This window comes from Caretta caretta, chromosome 5, assembly GCF_965140235.1.
Source record: "Caretta caretta isolate rCarCar2 chromosome 5, rCarCar1.hap1, whole genome shotgun sequence".
NCBI classification, from domain to species: domain Eukaryota; kingdom Metazoa; phylum Chordata; order Testudines; family Cheloniidae; genus Caretta; species Caretta caretta.
In genome coordinates this window covers 86,024,290-86,038,619 of record NC_134210.1, presented here as the reverse complement: position 1 = coordinate 86,038,619, position 14,330 = coordinate 86,024,290, and the positions used below count along the sequence as shown (strand labels likewise).

General features: G+C 45.6%; 1 protein-coding gene and 1 long non-coding RNA gene across 11 annotated transcripts in view; one reads left to right on the top strand and one right to left on the bottom strand.

Annotated features, from left to right (window-relative positions):
• The window catches only part of SEMA4D (semaphorin 4D), a 144,268-nt gene extending 139,843 nt beyond the window's left edge, over nucleotides 1-4,425 (bottom strand). For 5 of the 10 annotated variants that reach the window (XM_048849255.2, XM_048849248.2, XM_048849249.2 and 2 more), the window contains exon 1: nucleotides 4,048-4,424. The gene's annotated coding sequence lies outside the window, so the exon portion shown is untranslated. Of the gene's footprint in view, nucleotides 1-3,948 lie in introns of all 10 variants that reach the window. The other 5 variants (XM_048849253.2, XM_048849256.2, XM_048849254.2 and 2 more) reach the window with 3 other exon arrangements.
• On the top strand, nucleotides 2,800-13,519 carry LOC125636342 (uncharacterized). Its single transcript, XR_007356559.2, has 3 exons — nucleotides 2,800-3,428; nucleotides 8,845-8,991; nucleotides 12,430-13,519. It is a non-coding gene; the product is annotated as an uncharacterized LOC125636342 (long non-coding RNA).
• The last annotated feature ends 811 nt before the right edge of the window (nucleotides 13,520-14,330 follow it).

Sequence of the window (14,330 nt, the reverse complement as noted above, 5' to 3'; positions counted from 1 at the left end):
CAGAAGAATAGTGGAGTCTTGAAGTTTACACTACATTCTGCTGTTCCACTCAGCAATTTAGTTTTTTTCTATAGCAAGGCCACCATTTTCCAAAGTAACACTGATTTTGTGTTAACTTTTGAATGCCCAATTTGACACCTAACTAGACCTGTGTGAATAACTGATTTTTCTGTTTGCTAACAGTTCTTAAAATTGGATCAAATGAAATGTTTTGTTTGACTGGAAACTAAATGTTTTGTTTTGAAGCTTTTTTGATTATTTTAAATAATATTGAAGGAAATCTGAAAACAGTCTTCTTGAATTGAAAAATCAAAATATTTTATTTTGAAATTGTCAGAACAAAACATTGTGGTTTTTTTTTTTTTTCCTAAATGTGTAGGTTTTTTGTTTCGTTGGTTTTTTTAAAACTGAAACAATTTGGCAAAGTCGACACAAATTCTCAAAATGTTTCAGATGACCCAAATCCACATTTTTCAGTGGAAAAAAAGTTTCAGCTGAAAAATTTCATCCAGCTCTTCACCCAATACCCAAGTTTTCAGAGGCACTCAGGATTCATAGCTCTCATCAGCTGGAATGGTGGGTCCTCCATGCCTAATTTTTACAGGTACTAAGTGTCTGAGGTTGGGCATGCAAATTTAGTTACTGCCTCTTATAATCTGTCTGAAATACCTATTTTGTTAGCACTTTCCTAGAGAACTGTGTAAACATTTTTCCTGTTAGAAAATTGCAAACTTAAGGCCTGATTTTGCAGTTGTGTCTGAACACGCATATCCCTGCCCCTGTATGAAACCCACTGACTTCAGCGTTATTCTGCACGGGGTCCACCTGTGTGGATGCAGTTGCAGAATTGGAGCCATGGTTAGTAAATGCAGTGTAGAGAGTAGGGATGTAAAAGGTTAATTAGGCTTACCATTAACCGGACCTTAACCGTTAACCCTGGTGGCACGCCGGCCGCGCAGGGCCAGCCAGAGCAGCCCCAGCTGGGCAGGCAGGACCCCATCCACGCAGGGCAGGTGGGACCCCAGCCCATCCGTGCTGGGTGGGCAGGCAGGCTTTGGCGGGCTGGCCAGCCGGCGGAACCCCAGCTGCGGCGAGCTGGAGGACCCCAGCCCTGGCCGTGCCACCGGGACCCCAGCCCCACCAGGACCCCAGCCCCTACCTCCCAGCGCTGGCCCGCCACAGCGACCTCAGTTAATGGTTAACCAGTTAAACAATGTAATTTTAATCATCCCTAGTAGAGAGGGCCTTGAATGAAATATTTACGTCCCTAGTAGAGGGGGCCTTGACTGAGAACAAACCAACTATGGCAACAGCAGAAAACCCTTGTAGCACTCCAAGGGCAAAACTGGGCCCCTACCACATCCCCTGCATCAAAGGAGGACCCTAAACACAGTGGGTTCCACTTTGTGGAGTTAGCAGATTACAAATCTGCAGAGAGGTACTTTGAACTGCCTACAGGTATCAGAGGAGTGTACTCCGATTCCTGTAACTGCAGCAATGCATTGGAAGATTTGAAGGCAAGCGAGTAATCAAATTTGCCACTACACGTTGTCTGGTCAGAACGCCTCACTTGGTGGGAAAAAAAAACCAAAAAACAAGTGCTGAATAAGCTAGGGCCTCAGTAGTGGCTATTAAGCTTCTCTGCCTGAAGCAGAGAATTCTGGGTCTCCCAGGGCAAACCTATGCAAAGTTTGTTTGCTCAGATTTTGCAGAGTGGTCAAGGATTTGATCCAAAATATGGTTGCAGAAACCTGTACACAGTCAAAAGGTAAGTTCAGAAGAGTGGTTTTTGTGTTGCTTTGTTTTTTAAGAACAACTAAAGCCATGATAGTTATTTTAGCTGGGCAGGAAGGAAAATGGCTCCTTTCACAAAGAATGAGCTTTTCAGCTCTGCTGGACACTAAAGATATGTCTACATTGCAATAAAACACCAAGACCCAGGCGATGGGGCTTCGGCTTTCTACCCTGGTCCCCAGCAAGTCTAATGTCGGCTCTGCCAGGCAGACCCCCTGAAACCTGCTCGCAGCCCCCCAGTGGGCCCTAGACCTCTGGTTGAGAACCACTGACATAATCCATCCGCATGCTAGGGCAGGTACAGTCATCCCCCACAGGATGCATTATATATTAATATCAATACATTACATCTAAGCCAAAGTATGCACCATTGAAATTTATGATCACTGCATTATCTTTATGCAAAATAATTATAAACTGGAGATTGCCTGGTGTCTAAACCTCAGAACACATTACCAAATAACATATACCTTAGACTGAGAGCACAGAAGATTTTCATTTATAATTAGCTTGAGGGCAAATAAGAATTGACAAGAAACTCTGATGTCATTTCATGCATCTTTTGTAACCTCATCACCTCTGCAAAAAGCTGATATAAAATCTTACCACAGCTGAGAAATAAAAGAATACACAGTGGTTCTTTGAAAACATATGCAGCAAGTTTCCAAACATTAAGCATCAAATACAGGCTTGATTTCTGTTTCATGTAAGAATGAGATTTTAAACAGAAATCCTGACTTAAGCACCATGATACCACAAGTTCAGTGCCAAGCAATCTACACCTTTTGATTAGAGGTAAACAAGCCACTTTCCTGTTCAATGAAAATGTCTCAGATTGGTATTTACCAAAAAACAAGCAGCCAGCTCAAATATCCTTTACTTGTTGATCCTGGCAACACACCAAGAGGTTCAACTCAGTGCAGCCAATCTGCTACAACAGGTGCAGCTCAGACCAACAGCGTCCTCTTCTCTATTTGGAATAACAAAACCAAATAATAGGTTGTGACCAGAAGACAAACACAACACCACAAAACGTATTGCTTTACCCCACCCAAACTGCCTGAGGATAGGACTCCCAGTGCAAGCTTAAACCAAACGAGCAGCCTCGCCTTTTCGCTAGGCAGCTGGAGTGGAGCTGGTGAGAGAGAGAACCAGATTTGGACTGCAGGGCTGGAGCAAGGGGGACAACAGCCAGCGGGGGCAAACAGGGCTGGAAGGGGAAAAACGGATGAAGCTGTCAAGGAGAGACAGGAGGCGTCTCTTCCAAAGCATCTCACGCCAAGGCAGAAGTTTTGTAATGGGTCTGAGCAGAGCTTAAAGCTCGCTATTTCATTTTTCTCCAGCGCTCCCTCCTTCAGTTTGTCACTGCTGGAGAAAGCAGCAGCGCCTCGGCCTTCCCTTCACTTCTCTCCCAGACTCTCCCTCCTGGCTCCTTTAAACTGCTGCACAATCCGATTGGCGGGGGGGCGCAACCCCAGGGAGGATCAGCACTTTCACAGCTCTCCCCTTGTGACCGTGAAACGCAAGTAGAAACCTGCCTCTTTACATGAGACAGGGACCGGAAAAGAGCGGGTGTGGTTTGTCCCCAGGCTTCTGGGGGGCTCGTGTCCACGCAGGTTCCCCACTCAGGTCAGGTGTGTGTGTTCACACGCAACGCGAACGAAGCACCCCCCATCGCCCGCGAGGCACGGCGGCGGCGAAGGGGGGGTGTCACCCCACTATCCCACCCCTCCGTTTCCCCGCCAGGCTGGGGCGGCTGGCAGCGCGAGCTCTTGCTTGGGCAACAGCAGGGAGGGACGCGGCGGCGGCGGCTTTAGTGGGGAAACGCCGAGCCTAGCCCTGGGAGAACCGGAGCCGCGTTGCAAAAGGCGACCTGTGAAGCAACAAACCCACCCGAGAGAAGCGGTCCCTTCCCCTCACCCACCTCCCCAGCCCCCCGCTCCGGAGCGCCACTTCCCAGCCACCTACCATCCCCCTAGCCCTGCGCACAGATTCTGCCCCCCCCTCCCCTGCCAGCTGCCCCCACAAACACCCTCCCCGCCGCGGCAAGCCGAGACAATTCCTCCCGGGCCTCCGGCCAATCCACCCCTGAGCCGGCCGGCGCTCCCAGACACGGACCGCAACCCAAATCCTGGAACCGTAGATGCCACTCACTCAGCCCGCAGGCGGCGGCGGCTCCGCGTCCCCGCGCCGCTCCAAAGAGCTCGGCCAGGCAGCCGTCGGCGTGCAACGTGCACGGGCAAAAGCTCCTACCTGCCAGGCTGCAACTCCCCCGCTCGCGCTCCGCTTCCCGGGCCGCCTTCCCCTGCTCTGCGTGCCGCTGCTGAGGCGCCTGCAACAGGGGGCAGCAGCAGCAGCAGTTGGTGCCAGTGTGTAACAAGTTTGGGTTGCCCCGCAGTATGGCGGCGGCGGCTGGTGGAGGAGGGAGCTCAATGCAGCAGCCCGAGGGCTTGTTGCCCTGCCGAGAGCAGCTCCAGGGGGAGGGGATGCCGGGGGCTGTGACTTGGGGGGAGGGGAGCTGTAGGCAGCCCGGGCTCACGCTGTGACCAGCGAGGCAGATTTTGATAGTTGTTTTCAGAGGGAGATTTTGGTCAATAGCTCGGGGAAGCAGGCACAGAAAAACCTGCCAGCCTTGGGCTGGGGGAGGGGAGAGCACTTGCAAACCCGGCCTCAAAATGATGATGGAGTGTTAGCTGCACGTCTAGGGAGAGGGGGGGTTCTGACGTTTTTGTACACAGAAACCATGCTACATTTCCATACACTGCTGCTGGTAGCTGTAGGCACTGATAGACTAAAGGAGAGGAAGACCTTTCTCTTCAAAATACCAGGGCTGGACATGGAAACCTCCAGAACGGAGGGTTTTTCACCTGTAACCGACCTTATTTCTCATTTGTGTGCCATTTGATCCGGCCTTGAATCATAAACCTGGATGTCTTTCTTCTCACACACAGACACTGTATAATCACCTGACTAACCCAGGCAAGATTGCTCCTGCTGAATATTCACAAGTGCCCTGACTACTGTGTCATCTCCTGTATATAGAATGAAGTTATGTAGCTGAGACAGAAGGAAATGGAGAACTAGTGTGTGTGTGTGAGAGAGAGGAGGGGGGATACTAAACAAAAAACAGGAAAGGAACTGTCAAACACACTAAAGATTGCCTAGGTGTTGGGAGACCACAGAGACTAGATGTGATAGAAGAACCAGTAGCCAAGGCTTACTTTACACAGGTACTTTATGGATGTAATTTCATTTGGTGTCAAGGGGACTATTCGGGAAGCACACACATACATTGTTTTGTAGTTTTAAATTAATTCCCTTCACACATCATCTAGGCCAGTGGTTCTTAGCCTTTCCAGGCTGCTGTACTCCCTTCAGGAGTCTGATTTATCTTGCCTACCCCAAGTTTTATGTCACTTAAAAACTATTTGCTTACAAAAATCAGACAAACATACAATGTCACAGCACATTATTACTGAAAAATTGCCACTTTCTAATTTTTACCATATAATTATTAAATAAATCAACTGGAATATAATATTGTATGTACATTTCAGTGTATAGGATACAGAACAGTATAATAAAGTCATTTTATGTATGAAATTTTAGTTTTTACTGACTTCACTGGTGCTTTTTATGTAGCCTGTTCTAAAACTAGGCAAATATCTAGATGAGTTTATATGCCCCCTGAAAGACCTCTGATCTAGGCACTATAGCCTTTGACAGCTGGCCACCTAACCGACTGTGCAACACTGACTTTATCCCACAGTGACTTCACTCTCCTGCTCCCTTGTCAAAGGATACCACCACAATGGCAGGTTTAAAGTTGGTCTGACCAACAATAAGCTCCAGGCATGCTGTTCCCTGGTACTAGCATGACAGAGCAGCATTGAGTGGCTTTTGCTACCTTTTTAGCTATTTTCAATAGTCGTTTTTCTTTTTTCTACTTCTGTGCTTCCTTATATGCTATCAAAAGGAAAGGGGATATCCATTTTTCAACCAGAACGGAGCCACCCTTAATGAAAAAGATGGCAAGTGCATACAATAAATCAACCAATCATTGATTATTTGATTGTGTACCATTTGAGGGTACCTTAATGTATTTATATTGAAAAAATAGAGTTGGTACCTTCAGAAACCTATCAAGCTGTGCACTAGCTACCTATGTAATCAACTGATATTTCATTACTCTTGTCCCCCCCGCCCCCTTGCTCCTTTTTATTCTTCACACCCACCTTCTGCAACTTGTCTTAAGCTAGACTGCAAAATCCGGACTGGGACAGTATCAGTGCAAAACACAACAGGGCCCAAATCCTGATTGGGGGCTTGCAGCAATAGCACAATACAAATAAATAATAATTAATAAGCAAACATATACTGTGCAACAGCAATTTCAGTTAAGTGTAGATGACTTTATCTGTAATATGAGGGGAGCAGTAGCCTGGCAGAAGAAAGGAAATAGGCCAATGACTATGCAGATGTGACCCATGATGCTTCTGCTGAGTCACTGATGAGTTTTTGATTACAATCATATCCTATGCAAAGCTATGATAACTGTTGTTTTATTTACATTACAGTATAGGTGAATATGAACCGGCACTGCAGACACACAATTTCTTAATCACTGGGGCAGGGGTCAGCAACCTTCAGCATGCGGCCCATCAGGGTAATCTGCTGGCAGGCCGCGAGACATTTTATTTACGTTGACTATCCGCAGGCACAGCCCCCCGCAGCTCCCAGTGGTCGCGGTTCGCCATTCCCGGCCAATGAGAGCTGTGGGAAGCAGCGCAGGTCGCAGGGACGTGCTGGCCACCATTTCCCACAGCTCTGACTGGCTGGAAACTGCAGCCACTGGGAGCTGCGGGGGGACGTGCCTGCAGACAGTCAACGTAAACAAAATATCTCGCAGCTCACCAGTGAATTACCCTGGTGGGCCATGTGCTGAAGGTTGCCGACCCCTGCACGAGGGCCCTACCAAATTTACGGCCCTGAAAAACACATCACGGACTGTGAAATCTGGTCTTTTCTGTGTTTTTACCTTATACTATACAGATTTCACAGAGGAGACCAGCGTTTCTCAAATTGGGGGTCCTGACCCAAAAGGGATTTGCAGGGCGTCACAGTATTGCTACCCTTACTTCTACGCTGCCTTCAGAGTTGGGTGGCCAAAGAGCGGCGGCTGTTGGCCAGGTGCCCAGCTCTGGAGGCAGCGCCCCGCCAGCAGCAGCGCAGAAGTAAGGGTTGCAATACCAGACCATGACACCTTTACTTCTGTGCTGCTGCTTTACTTCAGAGCTGGGCAGCAGGAGACTGGCAGCTGCTGACCAAGGATCCAGCTCTGAAGGCATCAGCGCAGAAGTAAGGATGGCGATACCATACCAGGCCATCCTTACTTCTGTGACTCTGCCTTCAGGGCTGGGCTCCCGGCCAGCAGCCACCGCTCTCCAGACGCTCAGCTCTGAGGGCAGCGCCCCCACCGGCAGCAGCACATAAATAAGGGTAGAAGTACCGCAACACCCCCTCCCCCCCAACTCCTTTTTGGGTCAGGACCCGTGAAGTTACACCACCTTGAAATTTCAGATTTAAATATCTGAAATCATGAAATTTACAATTTTTAAGATAGCGACCTTCAGAACCTACAGAACCACTAACCCAGGAACTTATCCTTGCAACAAAGCCCGTTGCCAATTGTGCCCACATATCTATTCAGGGGACACCATCACAGGGCCTAATAACATCAGCCACACTATCAGAGGCTCGTTCACCTGCACATCCACCAATGTGATATATGCCATCATGTGCCAGCAATGCCCCTCTGCCATGTACATTGGTCAAACTGGACAGTCTCTACATAAAAGAATAAATGGACACAAATCAGATGTCAAGAATTATAACATTCATAAACCAGTAGGAGAACACTTCAATCTCTCTGGTCACGCAATCACAGACATGAAGGTCGCTACCTTAAAACAAAAAAACTTCAAATCCAGACTCCAGCGAGAAACTGCTGAATTGGAATTCATTTGCAAATTGGATACTATTAATTTAGGCTTAAATAGAGACTGGGAGTGGCTAAGTCATTATGCAAGGTAGCCTGTTTCCTCTTGTTTTTTCCTACCCCCACCCCAGATGTTCTGGTTTAACTTGGATTTAAACTTGGAGAGTGGTCAGTTTGGATGAGCTATTACCAGCAGGAGAGTGAGTTTGTGTGTGTATGGGGGTGGGGGGGATGTGAGAAAACCTGGATTTGTGCAGGAAATAGCCCGACTTGATTATGTAAAGAGTTGTCACTTTGGATGGGCTAGCACCAGCAGGAGAGTGAATTTGTGTGGGGGGGTGGAGGGTGAGAAAACCTGGATTTGTGCTGGAAATGGCCCACCTGTTGATCACTTTAGATAAGCTATTACCAGCAGGACAGTGGGGTGGGAGGAGGTATTGTTTCATATTCTCTGTGTATATATAAAGTCTGCTGCAGTTTCCACGGTATGCATCTGATGAAGTGAGCTGTAGCTCACGAAAGCTCATGCTCAAATAAATTGGTTAGTCTCTAAGGTGCCACAAGTACTCCTTTTCTTTTTGCGAATACAGATTAACACGGCTGTTCCTCTGAAACCTGACACTATAATGGATTTTGTCACACCTTTAACATCAAAAAGGGTCACAGACTCTAAAGAACTTCAATTTCAGGCAGCAAGAAGGGGCTGATGACACATGGTTTTAGAGCAGTTTCTGAAAGGCTGCCTGACAAAGGGTCTGAGAACAGGACGATATGGGGAGAAAGCATATGGGCTCTCGAAGTGTAAGGCCTGGTCTACACTTAAAAGTTTTGTGGCCGTTGCTGTATCTGTGAGGAATGTGGGGGGGGGGGGGAAATCACACCCCTAACCAACATAGCTATTCCAGAAAAAGTTTTGTCCGTTTGCTAGTATAATTTATTTTGTTTGGGGAAATGGTATAAGTTGTACCAGCAAAAGCATCTTTTCCCAGTACAGTGGCATCTCCACTAGGGGAGTGGAGTATATCAATACTGACAAACCCTTTCTACTTCAGACAAGGTCTTTGATTATGGGGGAAGCTGCTGCATCTCCTGAGGGGTCCAGTACAGATGGCACAGCCCAAGGGAAGAAAGACAAAGATGGCCTTTTCATCATACAGATTCTGGGTTGCTACAGGAGTTGAGATGGCCCTCAACATAAGGTAAAGCAACCATAGGGTCACTAAAAAGAAAAGGAGTACCTGTGGCACCTTAGAGACTAACCAATTTATTTGAGCATAAGCTTTCGTAGCTCACGAAAGCTTATGCTCAAATAAATTGGTTAGTCTCTAAGGTGCCACAGGTACTCCTTTTCTTTTTGCGAATACAGACTAACACGGCTGTTACTCTGAAATTAGTCAAAAGGGCACAGAAGAGATCCTCTCCCATGAAATTTGTCACTGTCAGAGATGTGGCCCTAATGATGCATGAGAAATGCCTAATAGCCAGTGATGAGAACTGAGTTTAAGGGACATAAGATAAGGGACAGTATCTGTGTCACTGTAAATTCCTGTTAAAGTTCCCACTACAAATAACATCTTTCAGAGGATTTTAAAAACAAGTGGCAGCATTGTGCTTAAGTGAATGTAGTGTTGGCAAAAGGTGCTGACTGACAGCCTGAGAAACTAAGGTCTGTTATTTATCCACTGAACAGATACAACACAGGTAGCAGGGCTGCTACTGTCATATCACCTTTCCAATATGCCCCAGGCCTAACATTCATGGCTCATTCAGTCCTGTGATTGGAAACAAGAGTACTATTAACATAATTTGTGATGAGGATACCTGCCTATTAACCTTGCCTAAAACTAATTTCACACAAAACTATCAGATACTTCTAATATCATTTTTATGAATGAATTTTGAAAGCAAAATTATTTTGACAATTAGTAAAGAGCAAAACAAAAATTTAGCACAGCAATGTGTTTCACTTTTTTTTATTTTTATTTTTTAAAGCTGTCACTTTCTTTTTTTAAATAAAATGTATTGCGGCAATGAGGTCATATAATGAACAACTATTAATACAGGACGACAGCAGTTGCTTCTAATGTGGATTCCAAAGTAATGCATGAAACATGACTTTAAATAACTCTGTTATAAATAAAGCATAATCTTCTAAACACACATTAATATATGCTACAAAGAAATTTTACACAAAGTCTGGCTCAGTCTTAACATAGCTACTGCTTTGGTATCATGTTCAGAGGAGTATTACACTCCATGGCATATCAAAAGAACATTTTAATTACACGGTAATCTGCACCTGATCCCAGAAAGAAAAGTAATTAACAATGAAAAACTAAGTTAAAATAATCTGTAGACTCTGACTGTACTCTCAGAAACAAAGATATAAATTTAATCATAGGAGAAATATACTGTAGTAGCAAAAGATCGCAGAGAGCTGTGGTGAGCAAGTAAGTGAATGCATAGCTGAACAGGTCAGACTATATTTTTATATAACTATATTGCTGTGATATTTCAATGTCAGTTAATCAGTGCTGTATCAATGCAAAAAAAAAATTACATGTATTTCTAACTAGCCATTTCAAATTGACCATCATGAAAAGGGAACCATAGTGAACATATTTTAATAAGTATTTAGTATTTAAGTGCACTTTAAAATTCTGAAACCAACAATAAAAATCCTTTTGGAAATCATAATTAAGGCTACGATTTTGTCACGCAGGTTGTCGAAGTCACGGAATCCATGACTTCCCATAACTGTGAATTCAGCCCCAGTGGCTGGGAGCTACAGGGTCCTACAGTGGCAGGGAGCTGTGTGGTACCCCCGCCGCGGCAGCGGCCCCCCAAGCTCCCAGCCAATATGGGCGGTGGGGGTACCCTGCAGCTTCCAGCTGCCACGGGCAGAGGAGGGTACTCCTCAGCTTCCAGCTGCTGTGGAGGACAAGGGGACCCCGGCAGCTCCCTGCCAGCCACAGCAGCAGGGAGATCCCTGCAGCTCCCTGCCACTGTGGGGCAAGGGGGCAGGCGGATCCCCGTGGCTCCCCAGCCACCACGGTGGGGCAGAGGGACCGCAGCAGCTCCCCACTGTGGAGGTGGCAGGGGAATTCACACAGCTCCTAGCCACTGGGGAGAGGGCAGGGGGACCCTGGAGCTCTGAGCCCCCATGGGTGGTGGGGACCCCGGAGCTCCCAGCCACCCTGCAACTGCCTAGTCCCTTCCCATTTTATCATGGATGTTTGTAGTAAAAGTTAGGGACAGGTCACGGGCTTCCGTGAATGTTTCTTTATTACCCATGACTTACCCATGACTTTTACTACAAATATCCATGACAAAATCTTAGCCTTAATCATAATGTACATTTAAGAAGTGGAGACATTTTTTTTAAATGCAAGCAGAGGTTTTCCACAGGCTTACACTGTTTAACAACAACTCCAAAGGCAATATTGCTACTACTAATAAATAATAATAATAATAGTACTGAGCACATTTCATCCATAGATCTCAAATTCATTTTCAAAGCTGGATATGTATATTATCCCCATTTTCCAGATGGATAAACTGAGGTACAAGGAGGTGAAGTGACTTATCAAGGTTACATAGTGATTCAGTGGCGGAACCAGGAACATATAGAACCAAGGACTTGTGCTACTGTGCCCTACCCACTAAACCACATAAAATGTTTTGTCACTTGCTCCATAAAACTAGAGCAGCTATATAACTATAAAATACTAGCCAAGGGTTGTACTTTCCCAGGGATGTGGGGATTTATCTAAACACTTCCTAAAGGTAGAATTCACTCTTTTGCAAATTCCAGGCCCTTATAATTGCCCCTTTACTAGACATGGTGTATGGGTGGTGGAGTAGCTGCTGCACAGGCCTCTGCCTAGCCTGTGGTTCTGTGCTGGCTCCAGATGAGATAACATGGAGGGGGTAGATCACTAGATTCTCATGTGCTTGATCTAGTGGCCAGTAATCCCTTACTGGGGGCAAAGAGGTGCAGTGTCCCCCATTCCAGCTCATAATCTAGATTAACAGACTCATAGGGGCTATAACAGGGGTAGGCAACCTATGGCATGCGGGCCAAAGGCGGCACACGAGCTGATTTTCAGTGGCACTCACACTGCCCAGGTCGTGGCCACCAGTCCCGGGGGCTCTGCTGCTGGGTATCGGCCCCCAGACCTCTGCCAGCTGGGGTTCCATCCGCCAGTCCTGCTCAGCCCGCTGCTGGCACCAGGTCCTGGCCACTGGTCTGGGGGGCTCTGCTGCCAGCCCGGGGTCCCAGCCGCCAGCCCGGGGCTCTGCAGCTGCCCCCAGCTATGGCCCACTGGCCCCAGCCTGGGGCACAGAGGGGTGCAAACAGGGGTAAGAGGGAGCGCAGCTCAGCACCCCCACCTTAAAAATTGTTCCAGCACCACTGTACTGGGATATTTCAAAGTCCTGATTTGCTGCTTACATTACTATCACGCCACGTGGAACAGCACACTGCATTTGACATTGAGATTAGAATGTACATGCAAGAACTGGAATCAGAATTTTCTGACAGATTTCAAGATTTCCAGCGATTTGGCCTAATGCCTTCTTTTCTAATTAAACCTGAAAAGTTCAATGAAAGTGACTTGGATTTCTCTGTATTTCAGTGGATGTGTGTTCAAGATTTCGAAATGCAGCTCATTCAGTTAAAAAGCTCAGAACTGTGGGCATCAAAGTTTGGAGTTCTGCGCAGTGCACTTGAAGCTACCAAGAAAGATCATGCGACCTGTATTCTGACCTGCTGGACGTCCCTGCCAGTGAAATTTAACTGTTTGAAGAAAATTGCGTTTGCAATGCTTTCAACATTTGGATCCACATACCTGTGTGAACAGGTATTTTCACACATGAAATCTGTCCCCTGTCCCTCTCAGAGCCGGTTAACAATTGATCGCTCAGAAGCCCGTGTGCAGCTTAAAATATCCAAATACATGCCAGACATGGAAAACTCAGCAAGGAAAAGCAAGGGCAAGGATCACACTAAACTGATAGGATCTGCATTTTAATGTAATTTTAAATGAAGCTTCTTAAACATTTTAAAAACCTTATTTACTTTTCATACAACAATAGTTATATATTATAGACATATAGAAAAAGGCCTTCTAAAAATGTTAAAATGTATTACAGGCCCGTGAAACCTTAAATTAGAGTGAGTAAATGAAGACTCGGCACACCACTTCTTAAAGGTTGCAGACCCCTGGGCTATACTGTAGTTCAGTGCCCAGCCAATGAGATAGGGAACAGAATTTCGCTCCATTCCAGCACCATTTAATCAATTTAAGGGCCATAGCCTTTGGCCCTTACTCATGTGAGTAACTTCACTTGAATTACATATGAGAGTTGCAGGCTCCAAATTCGGACACTAAAAAGCAGAGAGTATTAACTTTGAAACTTGTATTGCAGTTCCTGCTGCTGTTGTACTGGCTCCATGTCTCAAACTGTTTCAAGTAACACACAAACCACTGAATGCCGTAGTCACTCAGCCAACCAATGATCCCACAAATGGAGAAGTCATCATCTAAAATACCCCTGGAATGAAATGTGAAAGTAGACTCTTCCTCTTCTTCTGTTTCCTCATCATCATATTTTTTTTTAATGTTTTCTTGCCTGCAATCTTTGTCCTTCTAATTCTAAAAGAATGTAAAAACCTGATATAACTTGCTACCCGATAAACTGAATCTCTTTGCTGAAGCTAAACCAGGTCACGATTCCCTGAAGTGTGGTGTTATTTTCCTGTCCAGCTGTGAGGTTTTACTTTCCACCACTTGCTACTATTGAATTTCTGTTATTTCAAATGGAGAATAATAGCTCAGGATCCAATTGCTTCACAATTATACGTTAAATAAAAGGATACAAGGTAAAGGAAAGAATGGGATTTTCTAAGATGGTATGAGTAAATTCAGCAAACAAAGATCTGATGGGAACAGAGTTCTTTGTCCTCGAGAATAAGGAACAGGATCATAAAGAGCAGGGTAGAAGGGATAAAGATCAAGGACAGTCTTTGATAACAGACTATTATAGGCATAAAAGATCACTGTTAACAGCATGAAATAAAAAATGATATGTGTAGGCTTCATATACTTTACATAAGGGCCTCAGTGAGTTATAGTGCAAAATATCAAATATCACAACTGTGTCTCAGAAAAAACATTGAAAAATCACAGAGCAGTGCACTTCCTTTCAGTTACTGAAACTATTTGCAACCTCCCCCAAAAAGCACTTGATCCTATCATCAGCTGATCCTCCTGTGACCTGCAAAAATTATAGACTCAAACCTTTTAGCTGACAAATCCACCCACCCTTTACAGCTTCCCTACTAAACTCTCTGGAGAACCACCCAGACCCAGATAGATATGTTGCAAAAAGGGAGGAAAGTCAGGGAATGAGAAGAAACTAATTAATAATTAATGGTCCATCACAGTGTGAGATAGCAATGGAGATAAATTAGATTAGGCTAGAAACACAGACTCAGTCTGACTCTTCTGAGTCAGTACTTAAACACAGAGTTGGG